The 16564-nt window shown below is 54.1% G+C and overlaps 2 long non-coding RNA genes across 5 annotated transcripts; one reads left to right on the forward strand and one right to left on the reverse strand.

Moving 5' to 3' along the window:
* The first annotated feature begins 30 nt into the window (after positions 1-30).
* On the forward strand, positions 31-8360 carry LOC100429866 (uncharacterized). Of its 2 annotated transcripts, none has more exons than XR_013403393.1 (3): positions 31-1540; positions 6883-7314; positions 7645-8360. It is a non-coding gene; the product is annotated as an uncharacterized LOC100429866 (long non-coding RNA). The 2 variants fall into 2 exon arrangements; XR_013403391.1 differs by lacking the exon at positions 31-1540 and adding an exon at positions 5917-6583.
* A 1969-nt stretch (positions 8361-10329) lies between these two features.
* On the reverse strand, positions 10330-16025 carry LOC106993157 (uncharacterized). Of its 3 annotated transcripts, XR_013403388.1 has the most exons (6): positions 15509-16021; positions 14982-15290; positions 11964-13808; positions 11288-11393; positions 10998-11113; positions 10330-10810 (listed from the first exon to the last, which is right to left on the reverse strand). It is a non-coding gene; the product is annotated as an uncharacterized LOC106993157 (long non-coding RNA). The 3 variants fall into 3 exon arrangements; XR_013403389.1 differs by lacking the exon at positions 11288-11393; XR_013403390.1 differs by lacking the exons at positions 10330-10810; positions 10998-11113; positions 11288-11393 and having other exon boundaries at positions 12048-13952; positions 15509-16025.
* Between the last annotated feature and the right edge of the window lie 539 nt (positions 16026-16564).

The following is a 16564-nucleotide window of genomic DNA, read 5'->3' on the forward strand; positions in this document are numbered from 1 at the left end:
GCTCAGAGGCCTTGGTCTTGCTGAGGGTGATTTTGAGCCCAGGACTCCTGGCTTGCTCCCAGGAAGATTCCTCTGCTGGAGCCACGCGTCTTGCTTGGGACATGCCTGGGCCTTACACCTTCAGGGTCCACAGCAGCTCCTGGCCCGCGGGCTGTTTCCAAAGGTCCCAGGACACGGGGCTTCAGCCCTCAGCTCGGCAGGGTCCTTTTCGGTGTAAGACTTTGTTGGAAGGTTTGGAGTGTTGACTGGGACGGGGATTTTAAGGACTTACTCTGGAGCTTGCTGCGTGCTCCCCATGGAAAATGTGCTCCTGTGACAACCGGGGTTTCTTCCAGGCCTTTCGGATCACCGGGGTGGCAGGGTTGACAGATAAAGTACAGGATGCCTGCTGGAACTTGAATTTCAAATAATCGAAGGCTGCCTTTTGAGGAAGCAAATCCAAGCATTCCAAGGTGCAGACACTTCTCTGCGTTGGGTCAGGACCCAGATCTCATCGCCTCCTGCAGCTGTTCCTCCTGCCGCCGCACGGTGTCGCTGTGGAGCAGGTTCCGCCCCAGCCTGGCCGGCCCAGGGGCTCCCGCACAGCTGCACCTGCGGACCGCAGAGGCCCTTCCAGGGACCGTGCGCGGAGGAGGATGCCCTGCCCGGGTGCCCGCCTGCTCCGGTCCCGGGCTCAGCCTGGGAAGCAGCAACTACATTCGGGTGCAGGCCCACTGGATGCTAAAGAAAGCCCGTGGAGAGCAGGGAACCGGATGGCCATTTGCCCCCGTGACCACAATACCTGTGAGTGCCCCGAGCCCAGTCAACGGGCCCCAGGCCACGGTGTAGACACCGGCTGGCACTCGGTGACTCTTCCCGCGTGTGCTGGAGCCCCACTGTGTTCTGGAGTAGGGGACTGTATCTCAGCGAGGAACAGAAAACCCATTAGGAGAGAGCCACCTTGTGTTGGCTGTTCCTGCTGGAGGCGGCATCCTCCAGGTCTGGAACAGAGGAAACAGACACATTTGCTTCCTGATACATTTGCGTCCAGCGCCCGAAACATTTGCATCCAGCGCCAGATACATTTGCGTCCAGTGCCCGATACATTTGCGTCCAGTGCCCGATACATTTGCGTCCAGTGCCCGATACATATCCGTCCAGTGCCCGATACATTTTCTTCCAGCGTCCGATACCTTTGCGTCCAGCGCCCGATACATTTGCGTCCAGCGTCCGATACATTTCCGTCCAGCGCCCGATACGTTTGTTCCAGTGCTTGATACATTTGCGTCCAGTACCTAATACATTCGCCTCCAGTCCCCGAAGTAACGTATCAACACCTGCGCCGACTCCTAGTGACACCCTTGGGTCAGCTCCTTCCCTTGGGTACAAGAGGACTTTTTCTTTTTTTTACTTTGGGGACATCTTCCCTTTCGTGGGCCTTTGTTCTTCGTGGTCCATGGATGACCTTCAGGTTCGCTGAGTTGGCCAAGAGGATCCTCAGAGGACGTCCTACGAGGCTCTGATGGAACAATCAACATGGAAGTGGTGTCCACCCTGTCCGGTAGGGAACCCCATGAATATGTAGCTTTTGAGAAAATGCCCCTGAAATGTGTGTATTATATAAGGTGCATACGCTCCTGTCTAGTCATTTGCTATTTTAATTTTAGTTAATTTTATTTTTTTCACCTTTTCAGCTTAAAACAGTCATGAATATGAGTAGTCTTTTCTCCCATGTTCCACATTTGGAATTATCTGCAGACCCCTTCTTAACTACTTTGGGTTCATAGACCCTTCTGTGGATTTTTACAGAGCTTCTCCTTAAGCAAGTCTACAAACATGCACAAAAACACAGAATTTTACATAAAACTGTGCAGTATCTAGACAGGACCTGATGTCCACCTGTATCTGTAGGTTTCAGATCAAGAACCCAACAGAAGAGGGGGCACCAAGTAAGAGCAAGCTGGAAGGATTTCTCCTTCTAAAACGGGCTAGGCTGACCCCACAGATTTTTACTCCTCCACCACCTGAAACCACACTCAGATGAGAGGAAGGCTCAGGGGTGGTTTTTCCTGAGATGGTGAAGTGCTGGCTGATGCCTTGCAGCAGGGGAGGCTCCAGCAGAAGGACTTGCAGAAGAAGCGACAAGGAGAAGGCCAGCAGCAAAGTGCGTTTCTTGTGACAAAGATGGCAGACAGCATGATGGTGCAGGGCTTGGAGGCTAGGACATGAAGGGTAGTACAACACCTTTCTCTGTCTCTCTCTCTCTCTCTCTCTCTCTCTCTCTCTCTCTCTCTCTCTCTCAGTACTACTCCTTCTGGGTGAAGTCAGATGCTGTGCCAATAGCAGCCCCATGGAGAGTCCTGCAGGTGAGAAGCTGAGGCCTCCCACCCACAAGCCAAGGCATGTACCATCCTGGAAGTGGGTCAATACCAGCCGAGCCTTCAGGGGATGCAGCCCCAGACCCCCAGCCAGAACCACCCAGCAACGTTTGGAGCTTGACAGAGAAGAATGAAAAGATCTTGTGAAGGTGCTCACATCTGTAATCCCAGCATTTTGGGAGGCTGAGGTGGGAGGATCACTTGAGCCCAGGAGTTTGAGACCAGTCTGGGTAACGTAGTGATACCTCATCTCTACAAAAACGTACAAAAATTAGCTGGGTGTGTGAGTGCACACATGTAGTTCCAGCTACTCGGAAGGCTGAGGTGGGAGGATTTCTTGAGCCCAGGAAGTCGAGGCTGCAGGGAGCTATGACTGCACCACTGCACTGTAGACTGGGTGACAGACCGAGACTCTGTCTCACACACACACACACACACACACACAAAAAAAAAAAAAAAGAAAGAAAGAAAAGAAAAAGGTAAGGCCAGTAAAACAAAAGAAATTTTTAACTTCATTTCATTATTAACAAATGCACACAATTTCTGAATCAAATAGAAGACTCCAATACGATTATTTAAAAATAGCAAGTCATAAGTAGGGTTTGTCCCACGAATGTTAAGATGGCTCACCGTCAGGAAATGTACCATTTTGTACTCATTACAAAAGTGCCTTGAGGGAGACAAGGATTCACACGTTCACCTCAGCAGGTGTAACGATTAGCTGTGGCGTGCCCGACCATGAGCTGAGGGTCAGAAGTGTCTTTTTCAACTTGATAAATTTCGGATGGAAGTATGAGGTTCTTGTGAAGGTAAATGTGCTGTATCTAAAGAAGAAATGACGGGTAGGATGCTCATGACTGGCTGGGGGTACAGGAAGAAGGCGGATCAGAAGCACTGGACAGCACTCAGGTCGGCGCAGGAGACGCTAGTCTGAGGGGATCACCCACCTCTGTGCGGGGCCAGTGGAAGATGGTGGCTGATCTCAGACTGTGTTAAACATGCATGTTAAAATTTTCAGTCACCACCGGGGAAAAGTAGAAATAAAAACATCAGTGCAAAGCACTAGAAAAAGAGGAGAAAGGAAGAAAGAAACTTTTTCAAGTCCATAGAAGCAAGAAAAGAGAATTTTAAAAGCCTATGAAAAGGAAAAAGTAAAAATAAGAAAAGCACGGAAACAGTATCACCCGTGAGATGGTAGAGATGGTGCTGACCCACGGGCATGATGAGGGGCCAGGATCGATGCCCACCAGGGAGGCCAGCAGCCCAGCAACGCCAATGCAGGACTGTTTACAAGAGCACCTGAGGGCAGCAACCCGCACTCTCTTTTGGCACCAGGGACTGGTTTTGTAGAAAGCAATTTTTCCACGGACCCGGGGGGGTGGTTGGGGGCTGGATTCAGGATGAAACTCTTCCATCTCAGATCATCAGGGATTAGATTCTTGTAAGGAACACGCACCCTAGATCCCTCGTGCGCACCGTTCACAGTAGGATTCTCGCTCCTATGACAATCTAACGTGGCGGCTGAAGGGATGGGAGGTCGTGCTCGCTCGCCTTCCACTCACCTCCTTCTGTGTGGCCTGGTTCCTAACAGGCCATGGTCTGCGGCCTGGGGGTTGAGGACCCCTGTCCTAGGACACCGGGTCCTCCTTGGCTGTAGCCCCCACCCACCTGGAGGCTGTGGAAAGGGCCCGAGTAGGTGGAGAGCAAAGATGTCATCAGGCTCGTTTTTCTCTCTGGGAATGCAGCTGGGCTCTGCTGCAATAACCATCGCCCGTGTAGTTAATTGCTCAGTGTTGGTCTCCATTCTATTGCCCTCAGCGCTTCTTGCCTTGCCTGTCCCTGCCTCACTTCTTTAATTGGAATAAATCCCAATTGTGTAGGGTCCGTGTGACTTTCCCCAGAGTCCCAGGTGCTGTCATCTTAGATTTCTGCCATTTGGAAGGCTGTCTTCCTGTTTTCTTCTACTTGGAGGACGTTTTGTCGCCATGTTCTTGGGTCATGTTTGGTTTTGTCTACTTTTTGGAGAAATTGATCCCCTATCTTTGGGTTTACGACCTCTCTGAGGAGCATCTAGGAGCAGCTCTCTGTGAGCACCCTCAGCCCAGACAGCCACGGCAGACTGGCTGGTGATTTGCAGAAGTGGCAACGTTGATTCAGCCTTTGGAGTTCCGTCACCAAACCGCCAGGGGCTCGGTCCTCAGCGTTCTGCATTCATTCTTTCCTGGAACATGCTATGCTCTTTGGGACTAAACTTTCAGATCTTCCTGCGGGTCATGGTGCATTTCTTTGACTTTTGAATCTGTTTTCTGCTCCGTTTGTTAAAGGCTCTGCTACTTACACCGATGCTGTGGCTTTCCTGTCCTCCTCGTCTGCAAACCTCTCTCTGGTGATTCCACGGCTTTGTGCTTTAGCCACACTGTGAGTATCTCGCATCTTTCTTGGATGTCGTCGATCCAAGTCCCAGCCACCTCCGTTCCGCTCCTCACTCTTCCTAACCAGCAACTCGAACCGTAATGACCTCCCTCTGGTGCTCATTTATTTCCCAAGGCCTCCACTCTTCCTTTTAAAACTTACTCTATAGGCCAGATGCGGAGGCTCACGCCTGTAATCCCAACACTTTGGGAGGCCGAGGCAGGCAGATCCCTTGAGGTCAGGAGTTTGAGGCCAGTCTGGCCAACATGGTGAAATCCCGTCTCTACTAAAAATACAAAAATTAGTGGGGTGTGGTGGCGGGCGCCTGTAATCCCAACTACTTGGGAGGCTGAAGCAGGAGAATCCGTTGAACCTGGGAGGCGGAGTTTGCAGTGAGCCGAGATCACATCGTTGCACTCCAGCCTGGGCGAAAGAGCAAAACTCCATCTCAAAAAATAAACAAATAAACAAAATAAAACTAACTCTCTATTTTTACCATCTCAACTGAGAGCCCTTTTAAAGTTACTATGCCATATTTGTAATTTGCTGCCGTATTTGTTATTATTTGCTGCATAATTCAACAATTTGCAGGAAATCTACTTTTGTCTCCTGAATGACGAGTTCAATTGGAAAGGTTTGTTTCCTTCCTTTCCTCCTCCTTTCGTTTTTTAAGGTTTGTTTTCGTAGCTGTTACAGAATCTCACGTTACCTCTCTCGGGTTTGGCCAATCCTGTCTAGATCTTCTGCCTATGTTGAACCGAAAGGATGCTCCTGGTTCCCTTCACCCGGCACCTGAGGGCAGAGCTGCCAAGCTCTGGCGAGCGCCTGCGGTGCCTGATGGTCTGCTCACGTCCAGTGCGGCCTTGGGCAGGGTTGGTGGGGGACGGATTTGTTAGGATGCCTGGGCTCTGTGCTCACGATCCAGGTCTTATGAAACGTCCCCACCCCAGCCTCACCGCGTCCCGTCGGGAGGAGTGAACTGTTGCCACACAGGGCTGCATCCTCCACCCAGTGTGTCCCCTTGGAAGACGGTATTTTCAGCACAGTGAGCACTTCCCTCTCTGTGGGTTTCTCTCAGTCCCCTGCTCCCCCCGGCCCCCATTAGCAATGGGAACTATGGAGCCTATAACCCTCTCTCTCACCTCTTCCAGACAAGACAAGACCTTTCACCCAAAGCTTGAAAGATATTCGTTTTTACCATCTAATAATGTTGGCGAGGCAGAAAATAAAATGACAAGACAAAGTGAGAATAGTGTTTAAAAACGTCGGAAATTAAACTCAAGTACACACCTGTGGAAAAACAAAGTGCACTGTTTGGACACGAGGGATTCGTTCTCTCAATATCCAAATAACTTTTGAAGCAGTAATAGAAGTCAAAAAAGTATATAATTTATATTGGAGTAAAAGAATCAGCCTCAGTAATAGTTAATTGAAGAGATTAACAACAGGGTGATAAATGAGATTCTCCATCCACCCATGAAATTCCTGAAGATTTTTAACATGAACGATACTCACCATGTGAGGCTGTGTATGCAGCAGCCAGGAGTCCTGAGCGCCCCACGACCTGAGGCTGGTGGAGGAGAGGCTGAATGCCGTGCACCCACATGTTAAGACAGAACCAGGACACAACATTTGTTCCTCAATTTGCCTCTTTAATTATATGGATGAGCACATATACACCATGGAATACTGTGCAGCCATAAAAAAGGATGAGTTCGTGTCCTTTGTAGGGACATGGATGCAGCTGGAAACCATCATTCTCGGCAAACTATCGCAAGAACAGAAAACCAAACACCGCATGTTCTCACTCACAGGTGGGAACTGAACAATGAGACCACTTGGACTCGGGAAGGGGAACATCACACACCAGGGCCTATCATGGGGAGGGGGGAGGGGGGAGGGATTGCACTGGGAGTTATTCCTGAGGTAAATGACGAGTTGATGGGTGCTGACGAGTTGATGGGTGCAGCACACCAACATGGCACAAGTATACATATGTAACAAACCTGCACGTTATGCACATGTACCCTAGAACTTAAAGTATAATAAAAATAAATAAATAAATAAATTATATGGATGAAAGCTTAGTTTTTAAAAAATTCTCTTTACACAGAGGTCACAGTCTCAAGGAAAAACGTGGTGCCATTGGTGGGAAGAAAACAACCAAAATGATCTTCGTAGAACACCTGTTCTCTGCCGGTCACGTGAGGAAAACAGAAGGCAGGTGATCAGGTTCAGTACAAGGTCCAGTTCCAAGGAGGAAGTGGCTACATTTAGAAAGGTAAGCAGGTGGGTGTTGGATCAGGCCAATGAGAACCGGAAGTCCAGCAAACAGATAATCACATACCCAGGAAGTGCTGGCAATGATGGAGTGACCGAGGTAGTCTGGTGTTTCAAGGCCCTGTGACATTGCAGATAAGCCCAAGTTCCTCCACATCTCCAGGTCTGGCTCCTGCATGCACTAGGGGCTTCTTAGGGCCTGATGTGCCACACAGCTATGAGGTAGGTCTCAGAGTGACCCTACCCAGGGATATAAGGGGCCCAGGCGGCCGGGTGCGGTGGCTCAAGCCTGTAATCCCAGCACTTTGGGAGGCCGAGACGGGCGGATCACGACGTCAGGAGATCGAGACCATCCTGGCTAACACGGTGAAACCCCGTCTCTACTAAAAAATACAAAAAACTAGCCGGGCGAGGTGGCGGGCGCCTGTAGTCCCAGCTACTTGGGAGGCTGAGGCAGGAGAATGGCGGGAACCCGGGAGGCGGAGCTTGCAGTGAGCTGAGATCCGGCCACTGCACTCCAGCCTGGGTGACAGAGCGAGACTCCGTCTCAAAAAAAAAAAAAAAAAAAAAAAAAAAAAAAAAAAAAGGGGCCCAGGCTCAGGAAGCTCCACACCTGCACCTCCCTCTCACCTGTTCCTCTACCTGCTCAATCCACCAGAACCATGGGCTGCTGTGGCTGCTCTGGAGGCTGTGGCTCCGGCTGTGGGGGCTGTGGTTCCGGCTGTGGGGGCTGTGGCTCCAGCCGCTGTGTGCCCGTCTGCTGCTGCAAACCCGTGTGCTGCTGTGTGCCAGCCTGTTCCTGCTCCAGCTGTGGCTCCTGTGGGGGCTCCAAGGGAGGCTGTGGTTCTTGTGGCTGCTCCCAGTCCAGCTGCTGCAAGCCCTGCTGCTCCCAGTCCAGCTGCTGTGTCCCCGTGTGCTGTCAGTGTAAGATCTGAGGCTCTGGCTGCAGACCGTAGGTGGCCCGACTGGCGAAGCGTCCAGCTGCCCAGCTTCCTCGCTCTGGGTTCTCTGGTGCTCCACTGTCTCCACTGTGTCCTCACTGGCTTCATCCACTCCACACCAGCGCTCCCGAAACTGACTGGGGACCCCTTCTGGCTCACTGCCTGTTACTTCTCCTGAACTTCCTCTCCCTGTTCCGCACTCATTTAAGATCCAAAGCGGCCCACTAAGGCCCCAGAGGCAGCTCAGACCCCTTAGACCCTGACAGCTGCCCCTTTTTTCAGGAGTGTGATCCACCCTTAATCTCTCTGGCTATCTGTATGTCAAGACTGAATCCTGACCCTCTAAATAAACAAAGTCTCGAGGCGCAAAGCTCAATCTCTTGTGGCTCTCTCCTTCCCACCTCTCTCTAATTCCCAGAAGCACCATCTTCCTGCCCGCCCCCGGGACTGTTCCCATTTCTCTCCCCTCAGCCTCTTTCATGCCATGGTCCATGTCTTCATGCACAGAACTAACGTCTACAGCTCTCTGCTCTGGGCCCCTTGTTGTGTTGGGCTCTGGAGATGACAGAGCAGAGTAAACCCAAGCTCACAATCTGGTGCGTGGGGAGAGGCGGGGAGAGGGACAGGTGGTGAGGGCGGTGGTGTCAGCCGCAGAGGCACCGCCGTCCTGTGGGAGGGAGGGAAGATCAGGGCCAGGCCACTTCAGCAGAAGGATGAGGAAGGGTCTGTATGCTGAGCTGTGTGGCACATCAGGCCCTAAGAAGCCCCTAGTGCATGCAGGAGCCAGACCTGGAGACGTGGAGGAACTTGGGCTTATCTGCAATGTCACGGGGCCTTGAAAAACTAGACATGGGAAGACAATGACTGCACACGATGCTCAGCTGCTGGACACAAGCTTGAAGGCAGCCTGGAGTTGAATAGATCCCCCCCAGAAAAATTCCATTTGAGGGAGCCCAAACGCTCAGTGCCTTCTAAGGCAACCTTGTCTGGAGACAAGCTTTCTTTCAGCTTTTACTTGGGGTTCAGGGCTGCATGTGCAGGCTTGCCATATAGATGAATTGCACGTCATGGGGTTTGGTGTGTAGATTATTTCATCAACCAGGTAAGAAGCATAGTATCCAATAGGTAGCTTTTCGATCCTCTCCCTCCTCCTGCCCCCACCCCACCCCACCCCCGCCGCCAAGTGCACCACAGTGCTGTCCTTCCCTTGTGTTCCTATGTACTCTGTGTTCAGGTCTGACTTATAAGTGGGGACATGCGACATTTGGCTTTCTGTTCCTGCATTAGTTTGCTAAGGATAATGACCTGCAGCTCCATCCATGTCCCTACAAAGGACATGACCTCATTCTTTTTGATGGCTGCATAGTATTCCATGGTGTATATGTACCACATTTTCTTTATCCAGTCTGTCATTGATGGACATTAGGACGTTACGTGAAGATGAAGGCAGAAGTTGGGGTGATGCTTCTGTAAGTCACAGAGGACCAAGGGTTGCCGGCAAGACCCAGAAGCTGGAAGAGACCAGAGCAGGGGCTCCGTCACAGCCCCAGAAGGAACCAGCCCTGGCCACCCCTGCATCTCGGACTTCTGTCCCCCAGGATTGGGAGAGGGATGTTCTTGTCATTTGTGGTCCTTTGTTAGGGCTGCCCCAGGAAGCAAGTACAAGCAGTGGTTCAGTCAGAGCAGGAAAAGCAGCCATTCGGGGTATTTTCAGTCAGGCGGATCCAGAGTGGAAATCAGAAGCTTATGTTCTCGAGGGCAGCTCTGGGGGCTGGACCTCCTGGAAGGACTCCAGCCATCCACAGCGCTGGCCCCGGGAGACCCCAGGCTTCCAAGCTGTACTGGAACCCTGAGCTCCAGCGCACCTGCCATGTGGTCCAGGGACAGGGAGCCACCTCAGGGCATCCACAGGCTGGTGACAGCACTGGGGTGTGTGTCTACCCAGGCCTTTTGCCGGGGAGGCAGGTGACCAGCTGCAGCTGAAGCTGCAGGTGCCGAGCTCACCCTCGTGCACAGCAACACGTGAGCCCCGGTGCGGGCCTCTGCCTGCCTTCCTTTCCAGACCTGGGGAAAGGCATTCGATTGGCAGGACCTCACTCTTACCCTAGACTTGGAATGGTCATTTTTATCTTCTAGCTCCTGCAGTGTAGACAGAATCGGAGGAGGGGGTGGACACTCTGTGGGTGGGGCTTGCCTACTTCCTGCCTTTTTCCCCCTTCGGTCATCCCCCTACCAAGGCTTCTGTAGCCCTGTTTCGGAAGCCCTGGTACTGTACCCAGAAAGGATGTCCAGGATCTTGGCGTCTCGAACAAAGCATTGGACAAAACGCACGAACAAAGTGAGGAGAGCAAAAGCAGGGATTTATTGAGAATTAAAGTGCACTCCACGGCGTGGGAGCGGCTGAGCGTAGGGGCTCAAGGATCCCGTCATAGAGTTTTTGTGAGTTCAGATACCCTCTACTGGGGGTCCGCCCTATGTAAATGAAGAGAATGAGTTCTAAAGTCGTTTGCTGGGTTTGTGCCCGTGGAGAGGACATGTCCTGTCATAGCTGAAGTGTGAATCCGCCTTATGTTCCCTGCCTCCAGACCGTATTTTCCTGCCTCAGCCCCAGGGTCTGCTTCACAGGCACACAGCTCCCGCAGACACACAGGCTCCCACACTTGGAAGGCTTCGTGCCTTGCTGTCACTGTCTTGAAATCCTCGGCCGGACGCGGTGGCTCACGCCTGTAATCCCAGCACTTTGGGAGGCCGAGACAGGCGAATTGATTGAGCTCAGGAGTTTGAAACAAGCCTGGGAAACATGGCGAAACCCTGTCTCTACTAAAATACAAAAAAAAAAAAAAATATATTAGCCAGGTGAGGTGGCGTGCACCTGTAGTCCCAGCTACTCGGGAGGCTGAGGCAGGAGAATGGCGTGAACCTGGGAGGCGGAGCTTGCAGTGAGCCGAGATCCCACCTCTCTCCCTCCCCCAGGGTCCAGCTCCTTGGACCCCTCCCGTGTCCTCACCTGAGCTCACCACACTCTCACCCCTGACTCTGGGCTTGGCAAATCAGACCCAGCATCGGATTTGCACAATGATGCATCGTGGCAATGAAGGGTTGACATCAAGAATGCAAATGTACCTGATATTGTAAATAATACCAGACATAAATGAGGCTGCATGTGGTGGCTCACACTTGTAATCCCAGCACTTTGGGAGGCTGAGGCAGGTGGATCACCTGAAGTCAGGGGTTCAAGACCAGCCTGGCCAACATGGCAAAACCCCGTCTCTACTAAAAATACATGGTGGCGGGCACCTGTAATCCCAGCTATTCGGCAGGCTGAGGCAGGAGAATCGCTTGAACCCGGGAGGCAGAAGTTGCAATGAGCTCAGATCACGCCACTGCACTCTAGCTTGGGCATCTCAAGAAAAACAACGACAATGAAAAAACCAAACCAACAAATAAAAGACTCACTGTAGTAATGATAGATATGGGGAAAACATCATCTGTTTTCTCCATGTTGCTGAAAAGGTATTAATAAACCGTCAGCGCCTGATACAGTAACAATAGAACAGCAACAGACGGAGAAGTCCTTCATATGGGATAAACACAGGCACACCCATAGTTAGGTTTTCCTGCAAACGTGCACGTTCATATCTAAAGCAAAGCCGTATCTCTACTCAGCACCATGCCAGGAGCGGAAGGCGCCTGCTCTCTAAGACAATGGTTTTACAGTAATGATTGCAGCCTCCACCCGGAGCGCTTCAGGGGCCTGAGCTAGGGGCTGTGCTGAGGAGGGGGCTCCGGTCACCTGCGGCGTCTCCCTCACTCCTCCAAACCCCCCAGTCTCCTCCAGCTAGGCCTCCCCCTCGGACCCCAAGCCTTGCTTGAACCAAAAGGTTCGACCTCTGCCCCTTCCTAAGGCTCATTCCTGAGCTGGGAAGAGAGAGATCAGGAAATTCCTTGCAGAAAAGGAAAAATCAGTCATTACCTTGTGTGTTGTGTGTGTGAGGCTCTCCCAGACCGTGGAGGCAGGACCTTTCGTTCCCTCGATTTGAAAGGCATTAAACGCAGATTCTCTGGGTGTCCAAACTTTTTTACACATGGAAGAATGCATAAGCGTGTAAAGTGTAGCTTGCACCCCAATACACTTTTGGCTTCTTGGGTTTGGGCCATCTCGATCAGAGCTTGCACACTGCTCCTCATTTCCTTCTTTCTCCTAAGCTGGGGGGCACCAGGCTTCAACCGTGGTTACTGTCCCAGTGTGAACCCCACACGCCTGCACAGCTGCAACCATTTTCTTTGTCCTTAAACACAAACGTTTATGTTCACCAGTGCCCGTGTAAACTAGCAGCTCCGTCTTTCCGTCTCCTTGTTTGCGTTCCTTTGCTGGACCTGTCACCTCACAGATGCGCTTCACTGTACCCATCCCTCCCCAGAAGGTTGGAGCCCTGAGAACAGGTGTCCCTGGTTGTGGTCATTGTTCTACCCTCTGGTTCAATGACAGTGCCGGGCACACAGTGCACACACAGTAAATATTTGCCAAATGCGTGCAGGGCTCCAAGCGAGCCTGAGCAGCTCTGGGCAGAGGGGCTGAGAGTCTCAGGGTTCCCTCCTGGGTTTCAGGGACGAGCCAGGTCTGGGAAGGCAGGAAGCCGGCTTGACTCAGCAGGGCCGCCAGGGGACTCTGTGGTAAGACGGCGGGAGAGCCACAGGCCTGAGGTGGCAGCTTCTGGAGCCCAAAGTTGGCCCAAGGCTCCTGCTGCCTGGCAAACTCCAACCGCAGATGCAAGCGACAGCCCTGGCATCCCAGTCTCCAAAGATTGAGTGGCTGTCACTGGCTTTAGGATAAAAATCAAGCATGACCCTTAAAAACGCCCCAATATGGTGGAAATATGTGAACTGGACGTGATGCACGTTGTGTTTTACATTTTGCTTTATAACCCGCAGCAGAGCAAGTGCAAAGGGCTCGAGGCTCAAGCAGGCTTTGGCTTGGTGTGTTTGGAACTTGGGGAGCAGAGGAGGGCTGCAGGGGGAAGAGGGCATGGGGAGAAACGTCTTCAAGGGAAGGTCTTCCCATGCTGTGTGCAGCCCTTAGTCCTGTGCCTGGGGCAGGTGGCTTTCATCTCTCCCGGAGCCCCCCCACCACCGGCCCTGGCTCCCCATGCAGTGCCCAGTGCCACCCTGGCATCCCGCTGGACTCTCCCACCGGCCCGGGCCACTTCCATCTTCCCACAGGAGTGGGAGTCTCGCGGAAGGGGTTTCGTGGATCTTCGCCCACTGTTGTCCCTCTCGCTGGACCTGCAGCTTGGCCCCCACGCGTCTTCTCAGCCAGAGCTATTTCTTAGTTCCTCAGCCCTCTGCTTGTGGTAAATGTTTCTCTTTCCTGAAACTTTTCTTTAAAGGATTTGATTGAGACCTGTAGCCACTTCATTTTCCCGGGGAGTTGGTCACACGTGGCAGAGCCCCAGACACGTGGAAAGTGGCTGTAGTAACTCCTGTGGGTACCCGGGGAAGCGGGGAAGACCCTCCATGCTCAGGGCCATCCCTGGCCACTCCCGAGCACCCTCAGGCTTCACCTGCCCCTTGACCCTGGCCTCTCTGTCCAGCCAGAGCCCCAGGAGCTGCCTGTGGTTGAAAGGTTGGGCTACACCTCAGGGCATGTGGCCACACACACCATGGGCACCCTGGGGTCACAGGAGGAGCATCAGGAAGACCCTCTGTAGGACTGGGCTGTGGCTGGGTGGTTGGGGGTCTCCCCAGGTTGGAGGCTGCCGGAAAGCTGGAGCCCCCATGACCAGCTGGCGAAAGTCTGACCCCAGGCAAGGCCCAGCTCCTGTTAGCAGAGAAAAGGGGAGGTTTGGCATTTCATGGCGGGCACTGGGATCCTGATTTGTCGGTGTTTAGACAAAATTATGAAAGGGCCATTCTGTCTCATCTCATCCCGGCCTTATAGTGACTTGTCTGAAGTTGTTTTCAGCTGGAATGCAGGCAAACAGACCACCCTCAGACCACTTCCACCCGACACCACCTCCAACCCTAGACCACCTCCAACCCTAGACCACCTCCAACCCCAGACCACTCCACCCCGTACAACCTCCAACCCCAGACCATCTCCAACCCCAGACCATCACACCCCAAACCACCTCCACCTTGGCTCATGTCCACCCATAGACCTCGGCCACCCACAGACCTCCTCCACCCACAGACCTCCTCCACTCGAGACCACCCCACCCCATACCACCTCCAACTCCAGACCACCTCCACCTTGGCCCACCTCCACCCACAGACCTCCTCCACCCCCAGACCAACTCTACCCCGAGACCACCTCCACTCCCAGACCATCCCACCCCAGACAACCTCCATCCCACCCCAGACCACTCTACCCAAAACCACTTCCACCCGAGACCACCTCCACCCTCAGACCACCTCCACCCCAGACCATCTCCACCCCAGACCACCTCCACCCCAGACCACCTCCACCCTCAGACCACCTCCACCCTCAGACCACCTCCACCCCAGACCACCTCCACCCTCAGACCACCTCCACCCTCAGACCACCTCCACCCCAGACCACCTCCACCCCAGACCACCTCCACCCTCAGACCACCTCCACCCTCAGACCACCTCCACCCCAGACCACCTCCACCCTCAGACCACCTCCACCCCAGACCACCTCCACCCCAGACCACCTCCACCCCAGACCACCTCCACCCCAGACCACCTCCACCCCAGACCTCCTTCACCCCTAGACCATCTACCCCTAGACCACCCCACCCCCAGACCACCCCCACCCCCAGACCACCTCGACCCCCAGACCACCTCCACCCCCAGACCACCTCCACCCTCAGACCACCTCCACCCCAGACCACCTCCACCCCAGACCTCCTTCACCCCTAGACCATCTACCCCTAGACCACCCCACCCCCAGACCACCCCCACCCCCAGACCACCTCGACCCCCAGACCACCTCCACCCCCAGACCACCTCCACCCCAGACCACCCTTACCTGACGGAGGTTTTGGGGCTCTGGAAAGCTCCCTTCAAAGTTCTTTCCAGTGTGGGCTCCCTGGCCCGCCCCTGTCCCCTGGTGTTTACCCACCAAGACCGGGGACCTGGCCTCCCCTCCACAGCTGGGGAGGGGTCTTCCTTAGGGCGATGGCAGGAGGCCCGGGGGCTGTCCTGGCTCTTCCCTGGTTGTTTCTGATGGATCAGAGAATTCTCTCCTGCTTCTTCCCCGACATGAAGCAACAGGCTCACATCCAGCAGCTGAGAGGCACGGCGGGGTGGGGGGTGGACCGCGATCCTGGGCCCAGGCCTCAGAGGCAGAGGCAGAGGCAGAATCTGTCACTGCGGCTGTGCCCACGTCCACCCTGACCCTGGGCGTGAACTGGCAGCAACTCGCTCTCTGGAGGGTGGGGACCGCAGTGGGTCCTGCTCCCTCCTTCCCTCCCTCCCTCCCAGGGGAGCCAAGGGAGCACCCTGGACCCCTGAGCTGGGAGTCCGCAGCGCCGTGACCCCATCTGCCCCACTTACCACTGGCTGCCCCAGGCCCCTCCTGGGGTCCTCCGCGTGTGTTTCTGGGGGCACCACATCACTGGAGGCCAGGACGGGCTGGGGAGGCACCAGTAGCCCCAGCACCCTTGCTCCAGGCAGGGCAAGCGCTGAGACTCCAGGGGCTGCACCACCTCCCTGTGGCCAGGCCCCTCCCCTCTTTCTCCAGGTCCCTCCAAAAGTGCTGGGGATGGGCAAGGGGGAACTGACACGACCCCTGGCTCTCCCTTCAGTGGCTGAGGACCCCCAGTGCCCACAGGCTCAGAGAGGGAGGTCTGGTGGGTGCTGCGGGGTAGCCCCAAACTGGCACCCGGGAGAGGAGCCCCTTCTGCATTGCGACCCTCCCACCCACAGCACAGAGAGACCTGCCCCAGCGCTGGACATGGGGGTGGTCAGTGTGTCTGGCCACAGGCCCAGCGCACCGCACTGGTGGCTGCTCCTCTATCCTGTTTTCCTGCCCATGTGACCTGGAGCCGCTGTGCCAGGCCTCCCACCACCAGGTTAGGGAAACAGCAGCAGGAAGAACCCCCTGGACTCCTGACCAGCAGAGGGGGCTCCTGAGGGTCAGAGAACTGCCAGGGCTGCGGGCTTTCCCAGTTGGGGGGTACCCTAGCCCACCGTTCAGCTCCTGTCTCTCGGCACCCACAACCACCTCCACACTGTTACCGGCAGGGGCCCGATGCCCACGTGGGAGGCTCACCGCAGAGGCTGCAGTCTCTGGCAAGACGGGGTGGGGTGCATGTGGGCGGCAAGCCCCCTGGGTGCCGACGCAAGAGACCGAGGGCACGAGCTGTTCCCGTATAATAAAGAAAATATATAAAATAAGAATATACTAGATATAGATCATAGATATGATTATATATGAACACTATTACTCATTAGTTTGTAGCAGTTACTCTTTATTCCAATATTATAATAATCCTCGCTCTATAATCATAACCTAGGAAAAACCAGGCTGTACAGAGAGGAGCTGAAGGGACACGCTGAGAAGTGACCGGAAGACAAGACTGTGAGCCCCCATCACGCCCGGGCAGGGCC

This window comes from Macaca mulatta, chromosome 14, assembly GCF_049350105.2.
Source record: "Macaca mulatta isolate MMU2019108-1 chromosome 14, T2T-MMU8v2.0, whole genome shotgun sequence".
NCBI lineage: Eukaryota > Metazoa > Chordata > Mammalia > Primates > Cercopithecidae > Macaca > Macaca mulatta.